At 61.7% G+C, this 19,268-nt stretch overlaps 1 pseudogene; it reads left to right on the top strand.

Moving 5' to 3' along the window:
• The first annotated feature begins 5,481 nt into the window (after positions 1 to 5,481).
• On the top strand, positions 5,482 to 11,056 carry LOC128847890 (fibrinogen-like protein 1-like protein; annotated as a pseudogene).
• The last annotated feature ends 8,212 nt before the right edge of the window (positions 11,057 to 19,268 follow it).

Below are 19,268 nucleotides of genomic sequence, written 5' to 3'. Positions count from 1 at the left end.
GCCAACTGCACCAAGAGTAACTCCTTGGGCCACCAGTCCTTTCTCACATTTGGGGCAGGAGAGACTGGGATGCTGGGAGAGGAGACTATGGGCTACCTGCTGTCGATACAATACCCAGAGAGAGCCTGTGGGGCAGACACGGGGTGTATTCCACTCCCACAGCAGGTGGAGCCGCTCCTCAGCCTGAGAATCAGGGCTCTGCCCCCAGCTTTGCCTGGCCATGTGCTTCGGTGAAGAGGTCACAGACCCAGGGGCTGTCTCCTGTAAGGGCTGTTGCTTGCTGGCCGCAGTAGGACACTCACATAGCAACAAGCAAAAATGGGGGAAGGGATTTTCCAAAGGTCACGAGTTACTTAGGAGCACAGAGCCCATTGAAAGTCAATGAGCAGAGCTGGATTTGGGAGTGGGCAACCGCCCAGGGTGCAATGGTCCAGGAAGGCTCCGTGGTCAGGGGGCTGTCCATGCCCGTGGGACCCATGTGTGTGGGGAGGCCTGGGCAGTTGGAGAGCGGTGGCTGCTGGCCGGGCACCCAGCTCTGAAGGCAGTGCTGCCGTCAGCAGCAGCGCAGAAGGAAGGGTGGCATGGTAGGGTGTCTTGTCACCCTTCTGCAGGGAGTGGAGCTGGGGCGGCTGCGGCTGTGGCTGGGGCACGCAGCTCGAGCCTGTTCACCTCAGCCAATCTCCGGCCGAGCCGGGAGCCAGGCCCTCCCCATCCTCCTTGCCCGGCGCTCCAAAAGGCAGCGACCCCCGGCCACAGCGGGAGTCGACCTCACGGAGATCCTACCTGCTCCCTCAGGGCTGCTGCTGCTCTATAGGGAGCTCATCCCCCCCACACCCTGGGGCCTGTCTGCTAGAGTTACCATATTTCCACAATCAAAAAAGAGGATGGGGGGGAGCCCCGCTCTAGCCCTGCCCCCGCCCCCATCCATGCCCTCCCACTTCCCACCCCCTGACTGCCCCGCTCAGAACGCCCAACCCCCCCACTCCTTGTCCCCTGACTGTGCCATCCTGGGACCCCTGCCACTAACTGCCCCCTAGGATCCCACCGCCATCTAGCCTCCCTGCTTCTTGTCCCCCGACTGTCCCCTCCTGAGAACCCCCCACCCTAACTGCCCCCCTAGGACCGTACCTGTCCCCTGACTGCCCTGACCCTTATCCACACCCCCACCCCATATTCACACCCCTACCCCCAGATAGACCCCAGGGACTCCCATGCCCTATCCAACTGCTCCTTGCTCCCTGACAGTACCCCCAGAACTCCTGACCCATCCAACCCCCTCTGCTCCCTGCCTCCTTGACCCCTCTCCACCCCCCTGCCCCCCTGACAGCTCCCCCAGAACCCCCGACCCATCTAACCACCCCGCTCCCTCTCCCTGCCTGCCTCGACCCCTCTCCACACCCCTGCTTATACAGGGTAAACTCAGAAATTGTTTGCCCTCTATAACACTGATAGAGAGATATGCACAGCTGTTTGCCGCCCCCCCCCCCCCCCAGGTATCAATACATACTCTGGGTTAATTAATAAGGAAAAAGTGATTTTATTAAATACAGAAAGTAGGATTTAAGTGGTTCCAAGTAGTAACAGACAGAACAGAGTGAATTACCAAGTAAAATAAAATAAAACACGCATGTCTGAGTCTAATACAGTAATACAACTGGGTACAGATAAAAACCTCACCAGTTCCAGAATGCTCCTTTTTACAGACTAGTCTCCTTCTAGTCTGGGTCCAGCAATCACTCACATTCCCTGTAGTTACTGTCCTTTGTTCCAGTCTCTTTCAGGTATTCTTGGGGGTGGAGAGGCTATCCCTTTAGCCAGCTGAAGACAAAATGGAGGGGTCTCCCAGGGGGTTAAATAGACTTTCTCTTGCGGGTGGAGACCCCCTCCTCTCTTCTATGCAAAGTCCAGCTCCAAGATGGAGTTCTGGAGTCACATGGGCAAGTCACATGTCCATGCATGAGTCAGTTTTTACCAGCCAAGCCACAATCCTGGGAAGGCTCTGATGTGGATTGGCATCTTCAAGTGCATTGTTGGCTGAAGTGGTTTTTGATTGGGCACCTAATTTGCACTTTTCTCAGGAAGCTGACCAAATGCTCTACTAGGCTAGTTAAAATCAAGCAAGTATACAGCCAATATTCCTAACTTCAAGTACAAAAATGATACATTCACAACAAGAGGATTAATAGATTCAGTAGATCATAACCTTTACAGAGATATGTTACATGGCATATGTAGCATAAAACATATTCTAGTTATGTCATATATACATTCATAAGCACATTCCATAAAGCATTGGGGGGGGGGGCACCATCACACAAGGAAATTGCTCCAGCTGGGCAAAACTTTTTCCATCAGAAATGTGGTTTCGGGGAAAGCAAAATTTTCTGTGGGAAAAAGTCAACTTTGTTGCAATGGCAAATACGGCAGGAGAGGGGGCAGCATGAGAGCTGAACAGGCCGTTTGCTCATGTACACACAGCACAAGAGAGAAACACAGGAGAATGGATCTGCTCTGCTCCGGGCTGGGAATTGCTTTGTTTGTTCTCTAGAGAAGGGAATGCAAACTGTTCAGCAATCCCTCCCCACAACCCGTAAGAAGAGTTAATGCTGAACGTGTGTCAGTGGGGCCATCTACCGTCCAAAGCAATACTACATTTTCTGGACAAAACAATGAGGCCTTTGGACACCGAACGTCAGGAAGTCTGGAGACGGACAATGAAAGGAACCCAGCACCGCCCCACTGGTCTAGGACCTTCCACTCCAGCAGTCTGACACCGGCCACTCAACTTTGTCCCCTGAAACTGACAACACGTCCAACTAGTTTCCTTGCCTCAACTCCCATTGCTCTGCAACCTGCACTGCAGAGCTTCCTAAAAACGTCCCTTGTCCAGCCGTGCATCCCACCCCGTTTCCAGGGCTGTTCACAGACCAAAGGGCAGCCTGGCCAGAGGGCAGAGCAGCCAGGCTAAGCCTGTGGAGTGACCCCGGTGATGTGACCGGGGGGAACTGGCTGAATCCCTGAATTGTCCGTTTCCAGACTTTGTGCAGTTTGGGGCTTGAGAAGCTGCAGTAGTTCTGTGCAGAAAGTGCATTTAGGGGCCGTTAACTAGACCGTTCTGCATTGATGCCCACACGACCCCTCCTTCCGTGCACTACCCTCCCCTCGTCCCTCCAGGCTCCCGCCCCGCTGTGCCTTTCTAAGGGGCTGAGGGGTTTAATCACAGAATTCTTGTTTTACTGCTTCAAAGGAACTAGTTTATTTGGCCATGTAGCAGATCGCTGACTCACTGGCGCGGCGCCTCCTGCTGGTCATCCAGGAATTAGTTCAATTCCAGCACTAGGAGCGCCTCCTGCTGGCCGGTGTCTCTCCTGCTTCAGGCCCCCATGTCCCTCACAGACCCCAGTGCCCCTTACCTTGGGGTGCTGTCCCAAAGCAGTGCCCCCACACTCTGGCTCTCCCTTCCCAGGGGAACCCTCTCCCCCATGCCCACCTTGCCTCAGTGGCTACTGCCAGTCGTCATCTAGCCCCCTTTCTCTGGGGCATACTGCATAGGGTTACCACATGTCCGGTTTTTCCCGGACATGTCTGGCTTTTCGGCAATCAAACCCCCGTCCGGGGGGAATTGCCAAAAAGCTGAACATGTCCAGGAAAAATACCGGCTGGGCACTTCCCCTCCCGCGGCTGCTTTGCTCCTCCCCGGACTCAGACTTCGGCTCTGTTTAAGAGCCAAGCTGCCCAAGCCAGCGCTACCGGCTTCGGGCAGCCCCCTTGCCTCCGGACCCCAGCTGTCGGAGCAGAGCAGCTGGAGCCGGGGAGGGGAAGTGCCCGGCCGGCGGCTGGGGTCCGGAGGCATGGGGCTGCCCGAAGCCGGTAGCGCTGGCTCGGGCAGCTTGGCTGTTAAACAGAGCCGAAGTCTGAGTCCAGGGAGGAGCAGAGCAGCTGGAGCCCAGGAGAGGAACTGCCCGGCCAGGGGCGCAGGGTCCGGAGGCATAGGGGCTGCCCAAAGCCCGAGCGCTACCGGCTTCATGGTTGGCCGGTCAGCCTCCAGACCCTGCGCCCCCAGCTGGGCGCTTCCCCTCCCGGGCTCCAGCTGCGCTGGGGAAGCGCCGGCCGGGGGCGCAGGGTCTGGAGGCTGCCCGGCAAACCGTAAAGCCGGTAGCACTCGGGCAGCCCTTTTCGCGTGGCTGGGAGGGAGGAGGGGGAGTTAGGGTGGGGACTTTGGGGAAGGGGCAGAGTTGCGGCGGGGCCGGGGGTGGGAAAGGGGTGGGGCTAGGGCCCGTGGAGTGTCCTCTTTTTTTATTTTTTAAATATGGTAACCCTAAGACTGCATCTGTCATGGCCACTCATTGCTGCCAAGGGGGTTGGATCAGCTGCTTCTGCCTATGCCCAGGTGGCACCTCTGCAGCCCCAGTACCACCCTGGGCCTTACCAAGCCTCAGCCTGGGGAATTGCCAAGCTGGAGCTCCCCAGCTCCTCTTGCCCATCCCCAGCCCTGCTCTGCTTCAGGTCCCCTGTGCTCTCCGGCAGCCAGGCCCTTCCCACTCCCAGCCCGGAACTGCGACCCCGGCTCCTGGCCCGGCCGCGCGCCCGGCTCCCGGCATGGCACCGCAACCCCGGCTCCCGGCACGGCACGCGACCCCCGCCCGGCACCCCCGGCCCGGCTCTCGGCCCGACACCGCACCCCCTGCCCCGCGACCCCGGCTCCCGGCCCGGTACTGCGACCCCGGCTCCCGGCCCGGTACTGCGACCCCGGCTCCTGGCCTGGCCGCGCGCCCGGCTCCCGGCACGGCCCCGCGACCCCCGCCCAGCACCGCGGGCCCGGCTCCCGGCCCGGCCCCGAGGGCCCGGCCCCCAGCCCGGTACTGCGACCCCGGCTCCTGGCCCGGCCGCGCGCCCGGCTCCCGGCATGGCACCGCAACCCCGGCTCCCGGCACGGCACGCGACCCCCGCCCGGCACCCCCGGCCCGGCTCTCGGCCCGACACCGCACCCCCTGCCCCGCGACCCCGGCTCCCGGCCCGGTACTGCGACCCCGGCTCCCGGCCCGGTACTGCGACCCCGGCTCCTGGCCTGGCCGCGCGCCCGGCTCCCGGCACGGCCCCGCGACCCCCGCCCAGCACCGCGGGCCCGGCTCCCGGCCCGGCCCCGAGGGCCCGGCCCCCAGCCCGGTACTGCGACCCCGGCTCCTGGCCCGGCCGCGCGCCCGGCTCCCGGCATGGCACCGCGACCCCCGCCCGGCACCGCGGGCCCGGCTCCCGGCCCAGCACCGCGAGCCCGGCCCCCAGCCCGGAACTGCGACCCCGGCTCCTGGCCCGGCCGCGCGCCCGGCTCCCGGCATGGCACCGCAACCCCAGCTCCTGGCACGGCACCGCGACCCCGGCCCGGCACCGCGGGCCCAGCTCCCGGCCCGGCCCCGTGGGCCTGGCCCCCGACCCGGTACTGCAACCCTGGCTCCTGGCCCGGCCGCGCGCCTGGCTCCCGGCATGGCACCGCATCCCCGGCTCCCGGCACGGCACCACGACCCCCGCCCGGCACCGCGCGCCCGGCTCCCGGCACGGCCTCGCAACCCCGGCTCCCGGCACGGTACCGCGCCCCCGACCCGGCTCCCGGCCCGGCACCGCGAGCTCCCGGCCCAGTACCGAGACCCCGGCTCCTGGCCCGGCCGCGCGCCTGGTTCCCGGCATGGCACTGCAACCCCGGCTCCTGGCACGGCACCGCGACCCCCGCCCGGCACCGCGGGTCCGGCTCCCGGCCTGGCCCCGCGCCCCCGGCCCGGCCCCCGGCCCAGTACTGCGACCCCGGCTCCTGGCCCGGCCGCGCACCGGGCTCTCGGCATGGCACCACGACCCCGGCTCCCGGCACGGCACCACGACCCCGGCTCCCGGCACGGCACCACGACCCCCGCCCGGCACCGCGGGCCCGGCTCCCGGCTCCCGGCCCGGCCCCGTGGGCCTGGCCCCCGGCCCGGTACTGCAACCCCGGCTCCTGGCCTGGCCGCGCGCCCGGCTCCCGGCACGGCACCGCAACCCCCGCCCGGCATCGCGCGCCCGGCTCCCGGCACGGCCTCGCAACCCCGGCTCCCGGCACGGTACCGCGCCCCCGACCCGGCTCCCAGCCCGGCACCGCGAGCTCCCGGCCCAGTACCGAGACCCCGGCTCCTGGCCCGGCCGCGCGCCCGGTTCCCGGCATGGCTCTGCAACCCCGGCTCCTGGCACGGCACCGCGACCCCCGCCCGGCACCGCGGGTCCGGCTCCCGGCCTGGCCCCGCGCCCCCGGCCCGGCCCCCGGCCCAGTACTGCGACCCCGGCTCCTGGCACGGCCGCGCACCGGGCTCTCGGCATGGCACCACGACCCTGGCTCCCGGCACGGCACCACGACCCCCGCCCGGCACCGCGGGCCCGGCTCCTGGGTCCCGGCCCGGCCCCATGGGCCTGGCCCCCGGCCCGGTACTGCAACCCCGGCTCCTGGCCTGGCCGCGCGCCCGGCTCCCGGCACGGCACCGCAACCCCCGCCTGGCATCGTGCGCCCGGCTCCCGGCACGGCTTCGCAACCTCGGCTCCCGGCACGGCACCTCGCCCCCAGCCGCGGCTCCCGGCCCGGCCCCGCGACCCCGGCCCCCGGCCCAGTACTGCAACCCCGGCTCCTGGCCCGGCCGCGCGCCCGGCTCCTGGCATGGCACCGCGACCCCGGCTCCCGGCACGGCACCGCGACCCCTGCCCGGCACCGCACCGGCCCCGGCCCCGCACCCCCGGCTCCTGCCGAGCACCGCCGGCCCCAGCCCAGCCCCGCACCACCGACCCCAGCCCCAGAGGCCCCGGCCGAGCACTGCCGAGCCCTCCGTGCCTCCTGATTTTCCCGGACATGTCCGGCTTTTGGGGATTTCCCCCCGGACGGGGATTTGAGCCCCCAAAAGCCGGACATGTCCGGGAAAATCCGGACGTATGGTAACCCTAAGGTAATGAGCCGATGGAGCTGTTTTGCCAAAGGGATCCGTTTTGGGTGCTGTTGGGCAAGGGCGGCTCTAGGCACCAGCAAAGCAAGCACGTGCTTGGGGCAGCCCATTTGCAGGGGCGGCAGGGATCCAGCCTGGGAGCTGAGAACCAACAGGGGGTCCTAGGAGCTGTAGTTCCTTGGTTAGCTCCCTTCCTATAGAGCCAGCCCTGGAGCAGGGAAAGAACTACATTTCCCAGCATTCCTTTGGCCACTACCAACAGGAAAGAGGGGGAGGGAGGGAGGTAGCTAAGACCTCATGCTGCAGCCTGCTATGAATGGAGAGCTGCACTCTGAAGGGTAGGGATACCATATTTTAACATTCAAAAAATAGGACAGTCCACAGGGAGGGTAGCCCCCCCCCGCCACCATCCACCTCCTCCGACTGCCCCCCACAGAAACCCCAACCCATCCAACCCCCCCTGCACCCTGTTCCCTGATCACCCCCTCCCGGGACCCCTCTCCCTAACTGCCCCCCAGGACCCCACCCCCTATCTAAGCCTCCCTTCTCCTTGTCCCCAACTGCCCCCTCCTGAGACCGCCCCAACTTTCCCCCTAGGACCCCATCCCCTACCTGTCCCCTGACAAACTCCCGGGACTTCCATGCCTATCCAACCGCTGCCTGTCCCCTGACTGCCATCCCAACCCCTGACCCATCTAACCCCCCCTTCTCCCTGCCCCTGACTGCCCCCCCAAACCTCCGCCCCATCCAACCCCCCAGACCCCTTATCATGCCACTCAGACCAGCCTGTCTGGCTCCGCGCAGCGCCAGACACACTGCTGCATACATGCTGCCGTGCTCCCCTGCAGAGCCACAGCTCCCCCCCGCACCTGCCTTCCAGATTTGAACACCTCAAAATTCAGGAGTGCTCAAGCTCAGTTTGGGCGGCTGTTACTTCATTTCTCCCAAATCAAATCTACTGATCCACTGTAACTTCCTGTAGAAAAAGTAGGATAAAACTGAGCAAGAAATGCTTCCCAGTGGTTATTAGGACTGGAATTGCTATTTTCAACAGCCATTGCCTTTTTGTTTGTTTGTTTGTTTGTTTAAAAGGAAGACAGTGATATTGCATTGGCAAATTCCCCATAGAAAGAAAGAGTGGAAGAAAAGAATAATAAAGGCACCTCAACTTTTCCTCATTTATGTATGTCAGTCTTATAATATGCATCCAGATATCCTCCAATCACACAAGCTGAAAATCGTTCCACTTTACTGCAGTTCTGTAACCATATGGGAACCAATCCTGTCTGTGTTCTGTGCACATGTAAAATTCATGCTGAATGACCTGCCGTGGGAACGAGTTAGCCAATTTTTTTTGCTTGGGGCGGCAAAAAACCTAGAGCCGGCCCTGCTGTTGGGTACAGTTCACGATAGTGTTGAGTGCAGGGGTGCTGAAGTGCTGTTATCCGTATGAGTAAAGGGTGGCAGAACCAATGGGAGATTAATGCACAGGCCCACAGGGCCCGTGCCTAGGGGCGCCAGCCAATTTGGGGGCCCCTGCAGGAGCGCCGGAACCTGTGCAGAAGTGAGGGTGCCACTGGCTCCAGAACTGTGGCCCCGCTTGTCCTCTTCCCCTGTGGCTCTGTCCCCTGCCAGGCTGGAAGCTGGAGCCTGGCTGTGGTAAGAGGCGCCCAGGGAGCCGGGGCCAGTTGTGGGGAGCCCTGGCCCCTCCACCTGCCCAGGGTGGGGGCCAGGGAGCCTGAGAGCAGCCCACAGTCTGTATCCCCAGGGTAGGTGGAGAGTCCGGGCCTCCCCACTGTGACTTGGGCTACCTGGGCAGCTCTTACCACAGGCCAGCTTCCGGCCAGGCCTGGGAGTGGAGCCTTGTGGGGGAAGAGGAGGACCAAGAGGCAGGACCCCATGGTGAGGGGAGCTGGGGAGACCAAATGTTCTTTGTACCCAGCTCCCCAATAAACCTTAATCGGCCTCTGGGTGGTGTGGGCAGAGCCACGGGAGCGGGCGGTGAGGTTGGTGGCTGCATTTGGGCCAGACTGGAGGGCAGCGGCCAGGAGCCAGGTAGAGCAGCTAAGGGGAGTCTGGGTTAGTCGAAGTCATGACACCCGTACTGGATGGATCAGGAGCAGTGCTTTGAGGACTGGCCCTGCCGCCATAGCCCTGATTGGCTGGGGATGGGCACACAGGAGAAGCTGGCCTCCCGCCCCGTCCCTCAGAGCCCTGGCTGGCTGGAGAGCTGGCAGGAAATCCTGCCTCTCCTGCCTGCTGCCAGCCCTTCTCCCACCCTTCGAGAAGGGGCTGTCGGAGAGACATGTGCTGTCCCTGCAGGGACACAGCAGGGCCCAGGGGAGCCTGAGCTCAGGGCTGGGAGCTGGGTCCAGGGAGCCGCCCTGCGCATGTGCGAACGGGCCCGGGCCCAGAGGGAAGGAGCCTGTTGGTGCCCGATGCAGGCAGAGCCTATCAGGCCTCTGGGATTGGTGCCCGGCCCCCTCCTGCTGATGGTTCTTGGCAGCGACGCGGGGCTGTGGCCAGGCTGAGGAGGGTACCAGGGTGGGTCTCTGCTCTGGAGGGATTCTGGGTGAATTCCTGCCTCCCCGCGGGTGTCAGAGTTTGGAGCAATCCAGCAGGGAGAGGCGCCCCAGTGCCCAGCGGATAACTGAGGCCTACAGCTGGGCCAGCGGAGGGACAGGGAGGCGAATGTGCTGAGAATACGCCCAGCTGTGGAGCTGGGAATATCCTCTGTAAAGCCCTCACGTCACTCGGCTCTCTCCTCCCCACACAGATCAGGGGAAAGGGAGCCTCCGGCGCAGCAGAGCCAGTGACATGCAGGTAGCCCAGGGTAAGTGGTAAGTGTGTCCCGCTTGCATTGTCCCCCCTCCCAGGGGTGACACACACACACACACACACACTGCAGAGATCTGGGAGCAGAGTGCCAGTGGTGAGAATTCCCTCAGACACAGCTATGGGGACATCAGTCTGGCGCGAGGCTAGAGACCAGAGCTCACCTCCAGGACTCCTCAGCGCAGCCTGATCTGGCCAAGATGCAGCTGCTATTCCTCGGTGGAGGAGTTGGGAAGGAGGCCAAGGAAAGTTTTTAAGGAAACTCCACTGTGATCATAACTCTTAGCGGGGTTTTGTTCCATGAGGTTTTGTTCTTGACAACTTGTTTCGTTTTGCCCACAGCCTGGCCCAAGGACTGCAGCGAGATAACCTGGAACAGGGTCAGTGGCGTCTTTGTCATCCAGCCCACAGGACTCCATCAATTCGAGGTCTACTGAGAGCTGAACAGCACCAGTGAGGGCTGGACGGTTCTCCAGCGGAACCGGCACAACACACAGATCACCTGGGCTGAGTCCTGGAGCACCTACAAGTACGGCTTTGGCAACGTGCAGGATGACTACTGGTTGGGGACGGAGTACATCTATCGGATCGCCAAGCAGAAGGTCTACCAGGTCAGGTTTGTCATCCACGATTCATCCGGCACCATGAAATACGCAGATTACAACCTCTTCGGTCTGGAAGACGAGTCCAAAGGCTACAGGCTGAGGCTGGGCTCTTACACTGGGATTGCAGGGGACGCCATGGCTTCATACAATCCTAGCACCATGCATGACAACATGAAGTTCTCTGCTAAAGAGCTGGATCAGGACACTTCCAGTGGGAACTGTGTGTCTAGCTCTGGGGGGGCTGGTGGTACTCGGCTTGTCATTCTGTTCGACTGAACATCAAAGGGAGCATCACTTGGGGTAGTTTCTGTAGCGGGAACTGCCAAGCCTCCGTCATCCTCATCAAACCAGCGTCCTACTGTTAGTCCCCCCTTCCCCACCCTCCTGTCTGCAGTGAGGCCAACCCCTGCTCCACGAAGGGAGGGAAAAGGGTCAGAGTGTATCATGGCCAAACCTCCCGCCCGCTTTCACAGGCCTTGCTGGGGGAAGTATCAGGGTTACCCAGGAAACGGGGACACTTTCCTTCTCCTCTCCCTCCCTGCAGACTTTCTGAGCTTTTTTCCACTGGGCCTTTCTCCGCTGGGCTGACTCCCATGCACCAGCGTTCGGCTGGAGTGACTCTTCCGCGTCATTTTAGCTCGGCGATGCGATGAGCAGGCCTAGAGGTCACTGGAAAGGTGAAATCCCAAGCATGGCGGGAGCTTCTCAAACACCCTCTGCACGGCCCTGCCTCGGGATCCAGGCTTTGAAATAAACACACACTTCTAAGCAGTGAGGTCTGCAGATGGTAATTCTGTGCCCTGCTGTCACTGTCTCTCCGGGTGCTCCCATGGGCACCACGCTGCTGGAGAACATGCCTGGCGTTACCAGGTTCACAGGCAGAGCATACGGGGCTGCTGGGATGAGTCTGCAAGAGTAAATCTCCAGGCCACCAGCCCTTCCATTTGGGGCGGGGAGGAGGAGAGACTGGGGCCAGAGGGATTTTCTGGGGGAGGAGAAAGAGGGGATGTGAGCGGGAGGAGAGACTTGGGCCCTTAGTGCTGGGAGAGAGGAGTCCTTGGGCCCCCTGCCCTCCGGACCACATCCAGAGAGCCTGTAGGGCGGAGGCAGCGTCCATCCCACTCCCACTGCAGGCGGAGCCGCTCCTCGCCTGAGACTGAAGGCTCTGCCCGCAGCTCTGCCTGGCCACGTGCAGACTCCTGGAGCAGGAGTGCGGTGCCTCATACCAGGGCATTCTGTGGCAGCCCCCATCTATGGGGTATCACGCTGGGCCTAAATGCTGCGGCCAGGTCCCTGGATTCTGCAGCACTTCATTTAAATTAAAGAATGGTGCCCAGGGGCTGGGGCCGAGGGCATCTTCGTGGGGTTGGACCTTGCTGGCTGGAGCCATGTGCCAGCAGGGACCGGGTGGGGAGGCCCCAGACCACTGGGCCGAATGCATCCCACTGCTTGTGTGGTAAAATGCAGCCTGTTTCCCCAGCTAGCACATGGTCCCATGGCAGCTTGCACACTAGTTAGCTAGGAGTCTGGCCGCACCCCTTGGCGGAGGACAATGCCCCTATGGCGGCCCGCAGGCCTGGTGCAAGGACTGGTCCCTTTCCCTAGTGCTGTCTGGGCCCAAGGTAGGAACCCTGCCCCACTCCTGCACAGACAGGGGGAGGGGAGGAAAGAGGCCCCTGGTGCTCCCATGCCACCTAGCACAGGGCCTGGCTCTTCATCTCTACATCCGTCCTGCCCCTGCAGTCAGCAGGGCCCAGTTTTCTGAAGGGATCAGTGCCCCCTCCCTCGGCATCACCGTGGAGCTGCTCCGTGTAACACCATCATTCAGCTTGTGCCGATCAATCCTTTCATAGGAAACATTTGAAAATGCTTTGAAATCTCCCGGCTCCCTCCCAATCCGGGGCTCCTGGCCGGCCCCTGCCTGTCGCCACGGGCAGGTTCTCACACTCCCCTCAGAGCACACGGGGGGATGGGGACCTGGGACGTTAGACAGTGGTCTGGCCAGCGAAATCCCTGTTCTTTGTTCCTGAGCCGCACCTGGCACTGATGCCAGTCCCATTCCCAGGCCGTGAGCTCACACGCAAGCTGCCAACAGAAAAGGGGCATGTTCATCTTCCCTCTTCAGCAGCATTGGCTGATCCCACTGCGCCCTGCAGAGCCACTGTGAGCCAGGGATGCTGGCTGGGCAGCACGGGGTGTGGGCTGGGCCCTGGGAGACAGGCCATGGGCGGAGCAGGGGTGGGGGCAGGCAGGGCTAAGCAGGGCTCTGGAAATCTGTGGGGAGGATGTCTGTGTGTAGGGGGATGGACGGGGGAGCCTGACTGTGGGATTGGCCTGAGCTGGGAATCTGGGCTGGGCAACAGTGACTGTCTCCACAGTAAGGCAACTAGGGCTTCCCATAGGGCTGTGCCAGGGAACAGAGGCTGCAGCTTCAAGCAACCATGCAGGGGGCTCCCCAGAACCACAGGTTCCCCCACAACCCTGGTCCAGTCCTCCAGACACTCCTCCCCCAATGCTCTTCTCTCCCATAATTCCCTTTATTCCGGTCACCACCTTGCCCCCACGTTCCCAATCGCCCCGCCTGGCTCCCCAGCTCCCCTCCGCTCTGGGCTGCTGTGAGCGCGGAGCCGCGGAGCGTGCTCTTAGCTGGCTGCTCCAGGGACACTGTCCTGGCAGAGGGAACTGGGAGTCGCGGCTCCTGAAGGACGGGTTTGTGTTCCCAGCTTCTCACCGGCTCTTCCCTTTAGCAGCTGCCCGGTGCCCTCGTCTCCTGCTCCTCACCGGCCTGCTGGCCCTGTCAGCCCCAGTTCTCACCCTGGAAATATACAACCTGAACGTCTTAACGGGACCCACCCATGCAATCAGGAACTTCCACCCAAAGCATCTGAAGGCAGGTGTGTTGTCTTGTTGTCACATTCCCAGCTTTGCCCAGCTGGCAGAGCGTTTGTGGCTCCCAAGCGCTGTCTCTGTGTCTCACCCGACATTCATCCAGCAGGGATGGGGAGGAGCTTGTGGCTGTGGTCACCGTGTGATTGTGCTCAGTGGCCCCTTGGCCTGTGGTTTGCGGTCCGGCCCTGCCAGCATCTCTTGAAAACTTACAGGAGCCAAACCCCCTCCAGGCCAACCATCTTTGTGGGTGTTTGTCCCCGGGGGGGTGGGAGGGAGGACAGGCCAGGATCGCCGGGCCATGAGGCTGGGGTCAAGTCAGAACATTGGTTATATGCCCAGTGCTCGGCCCTCGGCTGACAGTCAGATCCAGGGTGTGCCCAGAACAGGGCGGCCCGGGTGGGCTCCATGTGGCCAGGAGAACACACACGCATGTGTCCCTGGCACTGGTCACACGGACGCTGAGCTCCCCCAGGATAACAAACCTGCGGGATTCCAACCCCATTAGACACTGTGGGACACAAGCAAATCCACAGCATGGACCCACCCAAAGCCGGAGGACAGATAATGATAACACGACTTAGACAGTAATAACAGCAACCCGTGACATCTTCCTACTGCAGCGTTACCCAGAGGCCCCAGTTGTCACGGAGGATGGGGGAGCCAGGGCCCTGCACCCCCCACTTCCTGCAATTCACTGGGACTCTCAGCCAGCCAGTAAAACAGACGGTTTATTAGACGACAGGATCACAGTCCAAAACAGAGCTTGTAGGTACAGAGAACAGGACCCCTCAGTCAGGTCCAACTTGGGGGTAGGGGGCCCAGACCCCGGTGCTGGGCCTCCCTCCGTTTCCCCAGCCAGCTCCAAACTGAAACCCTCCAGCCTTTGTCTCTTTCCTGGGCCAGGAGGTCACCTGATCTCTTTGTTCTCCAACACCTTCAGTTGGCACCTTGCAGGGGAGGGGCCCAGGCCATCAGTTGCCAGGAGACAGGGTGTCGGCCATTCTCTGTGGAGACCCCTGCACGGCCCTGCCCTCTCGGGCTCTGCAACAATCACACCATTATCCCATCACTTAGATACTTAAGAAATGCATAGGGGAAACTGAGGCACCCACATTATTCAGAGAAAGCATAAGACCATTCCCACTTCGTCACACCCAGTCTGGAGGCAGGGTGCCTAGGACTGGACACTGCACCCCCAGGGACAAGAGGACAGGCCCTGTGGCAAGGAACTCACGCTCTAGGGTCACAACACCCCACACCGGGCAGAGGAAGCAGGTAAAAGGGGGGGGGTCGGGATGGGGTGCAGGAAAAGGTTAAGGGAGCTCATTTAGCGCAGGAGGCTGGAGGTTTAGCTCACTCACAAATCCGGGCCTTCGACACAGGGTTGGCAGGTGTCGGGTTTTCTACCAGAACGCCTGCTCGAAAAGGGACCCTGGCAGCTCTGGTCAGCACCGCCCACCGGGCCATTAAAAGTCTGGCCGGTTGGTGGCGCAGCGGGGCTAAGGCAGGCTCCCTTCCTGACCTGGCTCTGTGGGGTTCCCGGAAGTGGCCGGCACGTCCCTGCAGCCCCTAGGCGCAGGGGCGATCAGGAAGCTCCACGCGATGGCCTCATCCCGAGTGCCGGCTCTGCAGCTCCCATTGGCCGGGAACCATGGCCAATGGGAGCTGCAGGGCCTGTGGGCGCAGGCAGCACACAATGCTGCCTGGCCATGCCTCCTCCTAGGGGCTGCAGGGACGTGCTGGCCGCTTCTGGGAGCCCTGCGGAGCCAGGGCAGGCAGGGAGCCTGCATTAGCACCGGTGTGCCGTTGACCAGGAGCCGGCTGAGGTAAGCGCCGCCTGACCGGAGCTCGCACCGAGAAACCCTGCCCCAGGTCGGAACCCCCTCCCACACCCAAATTCCCTCCCAGACCTCACACCCGGCACCCCAACCCCCTGCCCCAGGTCGGAACCCCCTCCTGTACCCTAATCCCTCCCAGACCTCACACCCGGCACCCCAACCCCCTGCCCCAGGTCGGAACCCCCACCTGTACCCTAATCCCTCCCAGACCCCACACCCCCACTCGCACCCCAATCCCCTACCCCAGCCCTGAGCCCCCTCCCGCACCCAAACTCCCTCCCAGAGTCCGCACTCCAACCCTCTGCCCCAGCCCGGATCCCCCTCTGGCACCCCAAACCCCTAATCTCCAGCCCAATCCCAGAGCCCGCATCCCCACCGGAGCCCTCACCCCTCCCTGCACTCCAACCCCCAGCTCCAGCCCAGTGAAAGTGAGTGAGGGTGTGAGAGCGAGCGACTGAGGGAGGTGGGCTGGGCTGGAGTGAGTAGGGGTGGGGCCTTGGGGAAGGGCATGAAAGGGGTTGGGTCAAGGGCGTTTGGTTTTGTGCAAGTAGAAAGTTGACAACCCTACTTAAGGACCTTTGAAAAGCAGCCTCCTTAGCACCGCTCCTGATACCAGGGGCCAAGGCGCCCCCGGACATGAGAACCACAATAGGCCAGAGCAAAACGCTGCATTAGAAATCGGAGCTCAGGCTGCCAAGCGTACGATAGCTGACAGACAGGAGATGCGGGAATTAAGGTTGTGCCTTCAGCCAGCAACTGGTGTTCATCCGTTTGCACCACACACACACCTGTAGCCAGGGCCACTATTTCCTTGTCTGTCTGCCTGTTTAGCGTCTCTCGGTCCTTACTGTGCCCATCACCGTGGTGTCTGAGTGGCAAACCAAGGGTTTGACGTATGCATATGAAACTGCCTGACTGGAAGGACGTGGTTTGGTGTGGATCAGTGACTGCTGGGGCGATTGGTGGCAGAAGGCTCTGAGGGCCTGGCTCATTCCGACCTGGCTCATTCCAATGGCTTCTACATCTGACAGCAGCCCAGTCTCCTGCCTGGGTCCGACGCAAACCAGGAAGTACAGGACCACGGTTAATAAGAACAGCTCAAAAGATCATTTTCGCTGAGCCCAGCCCTGCACAGATTTCCAGCTTAGGTTTGCATTTTCAGCAAAAGTTCTTGTTGATTATTTTCTCCCAACCCCCTTCTGCCTCCATAATAGCCAGCCACCCTGTCAGTCGAATCCTGGGGCGCTCCAGGGACAGCGTGTGTGCGTGTATGTGTACGTCTGTATATATGTGTATGTGTACATGTGTGTATGTATGTGTGTACGTGTATGTGCACATGAGTGTGTGCACATGTGAGTGTGCGTGTGTATGTGTGTACATGTACCCCAGTCAGATGTATACATCTGGATTTCCTTTGAAAGAATTTTCAAATTGAGCTGATCAAGTGCAATGGCAAAGCACCCAATTCCTCTGCCCCCCAACTGCCTTCCCTGCTTTAACGTACAACCTGCTCCGCTGACACCTCTGACTCCTGAAAGCCCTAACGCTCCAGGGGAGCAGGCCGTGCCCTGCCCTGGCTTCCCCGGGTGTTACCTCGGAGGAAATCGTTCCAGATTCCAATGGGTGGCAGGTCCAGGGAAGAGCCTTATCTGGGGGGAGGCTGTACCAGACCCGCCCGACCCAGGCAGGCTCCCAGGTACTCTCTGCTCGCGGCTGATAAGGCTCCTTAGCAGTTTCTCTCCAAACAAATCCCAGTTCAAGACACCTGAGAGCTCCACAGCAGGGCAGCATCCCCAGAGTGCAGCAGGGCGGGGGTTAGGGGGAGCAGTCGGTAGCAGCACCTGCCCCTCGTACAGCAGGAGCGAGAAGTGCCAGCCTCTTTGCACAGAGCAGCAGCGTTCAGCCTGGGCCAGACGTGCTGCGGTGATGGGTAAGAGCGGGCTCGGAGAGCCAGAGGGTCTGTGGGGCAGCGCTGGGCCCTTCTGCTCCGCACTAGGGCCGGGTGGGCATGTTCAGCTGGGATTGGAACCCACCAGCACTTGTGGGTGCGAATGTGGGGCTGGAACGCAACGTGGGGCGCTCCCACCTCGCCCGGGGGCAACTGGGGGGAAGGGCAGAGAGACACCTGGGCTGAGACTCAGAGGAGCAGAGACCCCAGCTCCAGGGAGACAGTCACCCCGTCCCAGCTCGGTTAAATTGCCCAGCTGTGTGACAGCCCCCCCATCCCCGAGGGTTCCCCCCCCCGGTATGTCACAGCAGGGTAATGTGCGTATTGAACGGCAGGGGTAGCCAGAGACTGGCTGGGAGAGGCCTTTGGGGATGGAGGAAGCAGCACTAAGGTACATGCCAACCTCCCTACAGAGGAGGGGCCGTGCCCCGCAGGTGTGGGGCAGGAAGCTGGGACACTGCGCGGTGGGTCATTGTCTGGCCCAGGCCCTTCCTAGCCGGAGGCCGAGGCCGAGGCATTTCCTTCAGGTCACCTTCCGCTGCAGCTTGGCCACGGGCCCCCATAGCCACTAGCCCAGCCAGGGATCCCAAGTGGGGATTGTCACGGCTGGCTCCTCCCTGCTGCCAGCAGCTCTTCACTGCCAGGGAATTCCTGAAATCCTGTGTGCCCCTCCCCCACCCACCTCCTGGGGCTGTGAGTGCCCCCCCCCACAGCACCCCCCCCCCCCCGAGCTCTGAGTGCCCCTGGCCAGTCCCGCCCCTCAGCCCCCCCCCACTTCCTGGGGCTCTGAGTGCCCTCAGCCAGTCCCCCTCCCAGATCCCGGGGCTGAGTGACCTTGGCCAACCCCCGTCCCTTCAGGAGGAACTCCCAGTACCCACCCAGCCCCCACACCTCAGGGTTCCCCTCCCTGCAGCTCTGTGGCCATCCCCCCACCAGGGCCGGCTTTAGGCCAATTCAACCAATTCCCCTGAATCGGGCCCCGGTACGGTGTACCGGCAAGAGCCGGTGTGCTGTACCAGGGTGGCCCGGCTTCCCCAGGGGGCAATTTAAAGGACCTAGGGCTCCCAGCAGGGGCCGGAGCCCCAGGCCCTTTAAATTGCCACCAGACCCCCACTGCTGGAGCCCTGGGGTAGGGCTGCGGGGCTCTGGGGGTGGGGGATAATAGGATCCTATAAGAAAAAGACCCCAAAATCGGGACTGTCCCTATAAAATCAGGACATCTGGTCACCCTAGCACACCCCCAGGGAATGGTGGGGACCCACACACGTGAAACGGAGCTCATTAATAACCGATCAACAGCATATATGATGCAATGTACATAATATATAATTTTATTATTTATATAGTTATGGAAAGTAAATAATACATGGAAGAAATGAAAGGCTTTTTTTTACATTATTTTTTTTTTGTTAGTCATCCCTGCCGGGGCCCCGCCAAAAATGTTCGAATTGGGCCCGGCCCTTCCTAAAGCCGGCCCTGCTGGAGAGAACAGGAGGATTCAGTGAGCAGGGGCTGCCGATCTGTCCCATTCACCAGGGCTGCCATCCTGCGGCTTCAGCATTAATGGCTGGGGTGACTTGGGGAAAGGTCTCAACCTCTCCACATCCCACTTCACTGCTGCCAGAATCCCTCCTGCCCCCCCGCTACAGTCCCCTCCCTACCCAACCTAGGTGGGGCTGGAGGAGAGGGGTCTGAGAACTTGAGCTGTGGATTGGAGGTGGAACAGCTGTCAGGGGTACTGAGAGGAGGTGGCAGGAGCTCCCCATACAAGGACGGGGGTTGCCACTGGAGGTCACTAGGAAGGACAACAAGACTCCATCCTGGGGGTCAGGAGGGGGAATCCATCCCTCAGAGGTGGGCAGGGGCTGGGTGGAAATGCTGCTGGTTCCAGGGGCCATTAATCCCCCCTGATTCATCGGAGGCGTCTGAGTCTCAGACAGGTTCTCGTTCCCTTGCAGCAGGAGGACGTCACGGCCAATGTGATGCGCCAGCTCCGTATCATGCGGCATTTGCACCAGGTGCCCGAGGCGCTGCAGGGCCTGTGCCTCTGAGGCCACCAGCAACTCCCGCTCCCTGCTGCAGGTACTGCTCTGGCTCTCTGTAAATGGGGAGCTAGTGGAAGGGGAAATGGAGCCCCCTGGCACTCACAGAAAGCTGATTACAGAATGAGCCCGAACTGAGAGGCACCATATCCGCCCCCCTA

This window comes from Malaclemys terrapin, chromosome 13, assembly GCF_027887155.1.
Source record: "Malaclemys terrapin pileata isolate rMalTer1 chromosome 13, rMalTer1.hap1, whole genome shotgun sequence".
Taxonomy (NCBI): domain Eukaryota; kingdom Metazoa; phylum Chordata; order Testudines; family Emydidae; genus Malaclemys; species Malaclemys terrapin.
Note: the sequence above shows the minus strand (reverse complement) of the source record. Positions and strands in the feature narration are given on the sequence as shown.